Source organism: Hyaena hyaena, unplaced genomic scaffold, assembly GCF_003009895.1.
Source record: "Hyaena hyaena isolate Hyena2069 unplaced genomic scaffold, ASM300989v1 scaffold_688, whole genome shotgun sequence".
Lineage (NCBI taxonomy): Eukaryota > Metazoa > Chordata > Mammalia > Carnivora > Hyaenidae > Hyaena > Hyaena hyaena.
This window is the reverse complement of record NW_024081317.1, coordinates 330767-337968: the sequence shown is the minus strand read 5'-3', so window position 1 is coordinate 337968 and position 7202 is coordinate 330767. Positions and strand designations below refer to the sequence as shown.

The window sequence follows — 7202 nt, the reverse complement described above, 5'->3', positions numbered from 1 at the left end:
CAATCCTCCTTTTACAAAAGGTCCTATAGTGATCAATCAATACGTGATTACATAAAAACATATTTAAAACACATTTATGCACTGATCAGTTGACTAAAATGTTGTGACCAGAAGCTAACAGGAACCTAAGACTGTATTTCCTCAAGAGCCGGGGTTCAGCATGTACTTAGCAATTCTGAAAACTTTATAGACTACAACTACCATCAATCAAATGAGAATCAGCTATAAATGTTTTAGTGTTTTTAGTTAGGTTTTATAACATTTCTAGTATTTCTGAATTAGTTTCAGAATAAAGCCTCTTAATCCATAAATGAAGATTAAGCAAAAATAATTCAAAGATTAAATAACAGTATCCATAAGTACATTTACAGAATTAAATAGGATGCCAAGTTCTCAAGTCTTTAGGGGAAAAATAAATAAACTTCACAGCAAGTGCATTTTTAATCTCCAGAGTATTATATCTATATTTGTTCCATGACCCCATTTTAAATGAAAAGGTTTTCTTAAAGACCAAGAAATTAAAGGAAAATAAATGATTCCTACCTCTTCCATCTGTCTGTCTATCTATCTATCTATCTATCTATCTATCTATCTATCTATCTATCTATCTATCAATCTATCCATCTATCTATCTACCTATCTATCTATCTATCATCTATCTCTATCCATCTTTTTTTTTTGCTTGAATTCTAGGTTTCTAATTCACACATTTTCCCCTAAATCACACTTCACTATGTCATTTGATCTGTTTTCTGATGGAAGAGATATTGATTAAAGGTTTTCAAAAGGATGTAATATAGGAAACATAACTATTAAATACTCCTCAGTTTTACAGTCAAGCTTGTCTCAAGCTATGCTCAATAGTAAGCTGATTTCTCTATTTAAAGTTGATGTTCTGGATCCTGTTGATTTAAAACACTTTTAATGTCCATCCCTGTGGACAAAGACTGACAGAAAGAGAATACAAAGATAAAACACACCATACACATGCCATTTGTCAGGGAAATGCTGAGAGCCTTGACCAGTAGAGGTGCTGGGTCGGCAGGGAACCATTCAAATCGTCCTACATGACCTCCTCCAGTGATAAGCAGCATTTGTGAAACAGCAGCCCAGGGGTCAGGGTAAAATCTGCAGAAATGGAACTGGGCCAAAATACAGACTCAGAGGAACAGTAAATTTGTATCCCTGACCTCATTAGCAGCAAATTGTAACCAATTGCTAATTACCTTATGGCTATATCACAAACTGTATATGCGTGTATGTAAATTGTGTATGTAAATTCTACATGTGTTTGGAACCTAAAATATGCAAGACTCTAACACGATGATTGGACTTAGGGAGAGGAGATACCAGATAAACTGTCACCATTTAATGGAAAAAGAAGGTTAAATCTTGAAGTAGTAACCAACTTGCTGGTAGAAAATACACTAAATTTTATTAAATATATTGACTTAGGCACCTTAATTTAGTTTGTTTTCTCTTGTATACTGAGGAGAAGATAATTTAGTCAGAATCCAAGTTAAAAAAAAAAGCTAACTAATAGACATGAATAAATAATCTTATTAAATCCCATTGGTTCCATGTGTTATAAACATAGCCGAAAGGGTTAATTATAGCAAATCAAAGACTGGCACTTATAATCTCTGTAGCTGAAGTTTGAGGGGTGATTCCAAGATGGCAAAGACATGGCTTCCTCTTCTCCGGAGCACATTTCCATTACTTCAGCACATGCCTTTGTACCTGGCACAAGTATATACAAAGGAAAATGAGAAGACAATCCAAGGTGTAAATCTGCCAGGTGAGAATTATGGTTTAAAGAAAAAGATAAGATCATCAACCTCTACTATACAGTGAGTGTCTGTATGTGCCTGGCGAAGAGCCAGCATCCGGGGAGAGGGATGAACTAGACAGACTTCATCACTGGCCTACTTGAATTTGCATTTCACTGATGGGAAAGAAAAGAGACAAAAAAAGAAAGAAGAAAGAAAAGAAAAAAGAAAAGAAAAGAAAAGAAAAGAAAAGAAAAGAAAAGAAAAGAGAAAAGAAAAGAAAAGAAAAGAAAAGAAAAGAAAAGAAAAGAAAAGAAAAGAAAAGAAAAGAAAAGAAAAAGAAGAAATGGTATAGGAAGTGCCAAGCAGGAGACAAATGGAGTGCTACAATCCAGCATCAGGCACGTCTGGCTATCTCAGGGGACTTGGGAAGGCTTTCCTTAGATGGAAATATTCAATTTAGAACCAGAATTATGAAAAATGGGGTGACGAACTCTACGAAGTATCTTCACTGTGAATTTTGTTGCTTATTCTAATTATGTTCGGTTATGAAAGTGGGAGGGGAAAAAAGGCCAGAGGGAATCATAATGGGCAAGACCGAATGACAGCATCACAGGGCCCAAAATGCTGCTGTCATTCATGCCAAGTTCTCTTTTTCTACCTCAAGCATCAGTGCAAAGCTGCCATTTGTTCGTAATTAGTGACCACAGGAACAAGGCAATTTTTTGTCCCTGTTTTCAAGCCACTTCTGGAGGAAACAAACATCACTAATAATAAAGCTATATTTGGGGCCCCTGGGTGGCTTAGTCGGTTAAGCGTCCGACTTTCGCTTAGGTCGTGATCTCGCGGTTCGTGAGTTCGAGCCCCGCGTTGGGCTCTGTGCTGACTGCCAGCTCAGAGCCTGGAGCCTGTTTCAGAGTCTGTCACTCCCTCTCTCCCTGACCCTCCCCTGCTCACGCTGTCTCTCTCTCTCTCCTAGAAATAAAAAAAATAAATAAATAAAAAAATTTAAAAAAAGCTATATTTATCAAGCAATGGCTGTGATATGTTGGTTACATATAATACTGCGTTTAATCCTCACAACAATCATAGAAGATCAGGGTTACCATCCACATTTTACAGCTGAGTACACGAAGGTAGAATCAAAATAACTTGTCCAAAATTACTGTGGGGGTTGTTAGGCTTGCACTCCGGATCACAGTTGGACCTTTGAGACTGTGATTTTCAACTATTATGTGTGAAAGGAAAATTAAGTCAAGAATTGAAATGATCATCTTCTCTGGCTCCTTGTATTCATCTGACTGCACTGAATTTTGTATTCAATTATTTAAGTGCAGTGTACAAATAACTTCGGCTTCTCTGGTGACGTTATTTTATAAAAGCCAATGATACTTGAAATGGTTGGTGGAGGGCACCTGAGTGGCTCAGTCTGTTAAGTATCCAACTTCAGCTCAGGTCATCATTTCACAGTTTGTGAGTTTGAGTCCCACATCAGGGCATCAGGCTCTCTGCTGCCAACACAGAGCCTGCTTCAGATCCTCTGTCTCCCTCTCTCTCTGTCCCTACCCAGCTCATGCTCTGTCTGTCTGTCTCTCTCAAAAATAAACAAACATTAAAAAAAAAAAAATAGCGTGACCTCTTCAAAGTTCACTGAAATGCCCAAGTCACTCAGCTGCAATAATGTCTTCTTCAAATGACAACTACCTTTTCTGTAATCCATCTCTTACCTTTAAAGAATTCTGTCTTTCATCAAGATGTGTGACTTGCAGCTGCAGTTTTGACTTGATCCAGCATCTTGCTTAAAAGATGAAGACCGGATCATGGAACCTTTACTCTAATTAGTATTTCTTTTTTTTTTTTTTTTTTAAATTTTTTTAAATGTTTTATTTATTTCTAGGAGAGAGAGACAGCGTGAGCAGGGGAGGGTCAGAGAGAGAGGGAGACACAGACTCTGAAATTGGCGGCTCTGAGCTGGCTGTCAGCACAGGGCCCGACGCGGGGCTCGAACCCACGAACCGCGAGATCATGACCTAAGCGAAAGTCGGACGCTTAACCGACTAAGCCACCCAGGCGCCCCTCTAATTAGTATTTCAATCATGCTTCCAAACAGCTTTTTACTTCCTGTAGTTAAATTTGCCTTTAATTTTTCTAAATGTTCATTTATTTTGAGGGAGAGGGGGAGAAAGAGAGAGAGAGTCAGTGGGGTGGAGTGAGAGAGAGAGAGAGAGAGAGAAAGAGAAAGGAGGAGGAGGAGGAGGAGGAGGAGGAGAGGAGAGTTGGGGTGGGGGGAGAGGGGGAGAGAATTCCAAGCAGACTATGTGTTATCAACATGGAGCATGACCTGGGACTTGATCTAAGGAACTGTGAGATCATGACCTGAGCCAAAATCAAGAGTCAGAAGCTCAAATGACTGAGCCACCCAGGCGCCTCGGGATATGCCAAATGGTTTACTTAGGATTTCTGTTTAAACAGAAAACATTCATGAATATAAAAATCAAACAGTGATTGATAAAAAAAAAAAAGACGGTATATTTCCTGCAATATTTTATATTTAATTTCATTATCTACTACCAATGAAATTATAAATTAATCTACATACTCAGAAGTTTATGGTTTTTTTTCCTGTTACCAAAACTACATATAATTATCCATAATAGGAATCAGCTTATCCATTGTTATGCCCACCTTAAAATGGGTATCTCAATCCAATTCAAACTTATAGACAAATTAGAAAGGTCTGAGTAACGTCTTTGGGTCTACTAAAGTCAGAGAGACAAGCCATTCTTAAGACAAACATTATTTCTTTTCTTTCTTTTAAACATATCAGGTAAGGATTTTCCATTGAGCAGATTTCTCTAGTCACTGCCATGTCCTCAGTGATATATAATGTTAGGAAAGTAGAGATGATACCTGTTGGGTTCCTTTAAGAATTCTTAGTTCTTGACACATGGGATATTTAAAGGTCTGCATAGCTCACATTTGGTTTTTTAATGGTCCACTTTTCATGGTATTTTCATAGCAGTGAATTGCATTACATTGTTAGGACCATATATTCTTGTTATAAGATCAGCCAGACTTTTCAATTAGTTTGGAAAAGTTAACTTATGATTTCCACACAGACACTTCAGTGCAGTTCACATCTACAGGTACAAAAGTACATCAATATGTCAGAAAATGTTCGACTCTTCACACTCCTAACAAACTTTGTGTGGCATAAGAAATAAGTCAACATTAACTCATTCATATCTTAGCTTTGACATCCTTTTAATACCCAGAGCTCACATTAAATGCCACCTCAGAGTGCTCGCTTTGGCAGCACATATACTAAATGCCACCCCAGAGTCCTTCCTAGTTCACTAATCCAATGTAATCCCTGTCATTGCTTCAGAACTTCATGCTTGATCAACAAAATGCTTGTCAGTGATACCTTTTGTTTAGTATGTATTCTCTTCTTCCCCCTCTAGTTCTTCACAAAGTTGGTAAGCCCCATAATGGCAGGGACAGATATTTCCCTAATGTATCCCCACTATCTAGCAAAGTACCAGAGGCATCATATGAACCCAATACATAGCCAAAAGTCTAACATAATAATACACAATAAATGCTTACGTCCCACTTAACTAAACACTGGTGATTAGCTCTCACTTAAGTGTCCTATGAAATAAATATAATAACATTTTCCTTCAACTGAAAGGCATGTATCTTCTTCTCATAAATGAAAATCACTGTGTCAAGTGAGAGATGTATTAATTATGTGAAATGAATGGTCCTGTAGTATGTGAGGAAGTATAAAACTAAAATCCAAAGAAAGAGTTTGAGTAGAGGTGGTTTGAAAACAATCAGAAGCCCAGATAGTGGGACTTAAACTGAGATCACTGGACAGAAAATAAAAATATTTTGTTTTCATTAGAGACGCTGATTCTCCATAGCATGTTCCATGAAATAGGTGAGAAGTAGCAAAGGCAGGATTTATATTAGGAGAAAGACAGGGGCGCTTGGGTGGCTCAATTCGTTGAGGATTCAGCTCCTGATTTTGGCTCAGGTCATGATCCCAAGTCGTGGGATAGAGCTTCATGGTATGCATAGAGACTGTTTGAGACTCTCAGTCTCTCTCTTTCTTTCCCCCTCTTCCCCACTCATGTGCTCACTTTAAAATAAAATAATATGAAATTTAAATTAATTTAGTTTAATTTTAAAAATTTAGAAAAATAGAGAAGATAGAGGTTGCTTCCTTCATGTTTTCCTCATTTCTATTGTAGTATGGAAGGATCCAAAGTGCTTGCTTTACCAGCACATATACTAAAAACTGGAATGATACAGAGAAGATAACTATGGCCCTTGTATAAGGATGACATACAAATTCATAAAGTCTTCCATATTTTTCAGTGGGATGACTTACTCAAAGGGCTAATGGTTAGCCAAGAATTCTATATGCAGTAAAACTTTCCTTTAAAAATTAAGGAGAAATTCATATATTTCCAGCTAAGCAAAAACTAAGAGAATTTGTCATCTAGCTTATCTGCCCTACAAGAAATATCAAAGTAAGTCCTTCAAGCTAAAATGAGAGGACACTAGATATTCACCCAAAATCTACACACACAAAAAATAAAGAGCACTAATAAACACAATATAAAAAATATTATATGTATTTTTGGTAATTCTCTTCTATAGGATTAGAAGACAATGGCAGGGGACACCTGGCTGGTTCAGTTTGGTAAAGCATGCAACTCTCCATCTCCGGGTCATAAGTTCAAGCCCCATATTTGGTATGGGGCCTACTTCAAAAAAATTGCAGAAAAATTAAAAAAAGATAATGGCATAAAGATGTAATTTGAATAACAATAAAAGCACAAAAGACAGAGGAGATAACAGGGATATATTAGAACAAAGTTTCTATATACCATTCAAGTAACTGAGGATGTCTATGAACTAGGTTGGTTTAGGTAAGATGCCAATGGTAAAGCAAGGGCAACCACTAAGAAAAAAAATTTTTTTTAATATAGAAAAAGAAACAAGGGATAAAAAATGATACACTAGAAAAATACTAATTTAAAATGAAAGACAATAGTAAAAGAGGAAGAGAAAAATAAAAAATATAAGAATATAGGAAAGATAGCAAAATAATAGATGTCAATTCTACATCAATAATTATATTAAATATAAAGGATTTAATACTCTAATTAAAAAGAAAGATTGCCAGGATAGTTTATATGAAATGACACAACTATTCAAAGATGTTTATAGGATGAAAGTAAAATAATGGAAAAAAATATGAATACTTAGAAAACATAACCAAATCTTGGGTGGCTATACTACCATTAGCCTAACTAGACCTAAAAAAATGTTACTAGGGATAACAAGGGACATTTTGTAATGACAAAAAGTCAGCCAGGAAGATATAACAAACATGAATTTACCTAAAAACATACCCCC

General features: G+C 36.4%; 1 non-coding gene across 1 annotated transcript; it reads left to right on the top strand.

Annotated features, from left to right (window-relative positions):
* The first annotated feature begins 6044 nt into the window (after positions 1-6044).
* On the top strand, positions 6045-6152 carry LOC120220323. Its single transcript, XR_005525539.1, has one exon. It is a non-coding gene; the product is annotated as a U6 spliceosomal RNA (small nuclear RNA).
* Positions 6153-7202: the final 1050 nt, after the last annotated feature.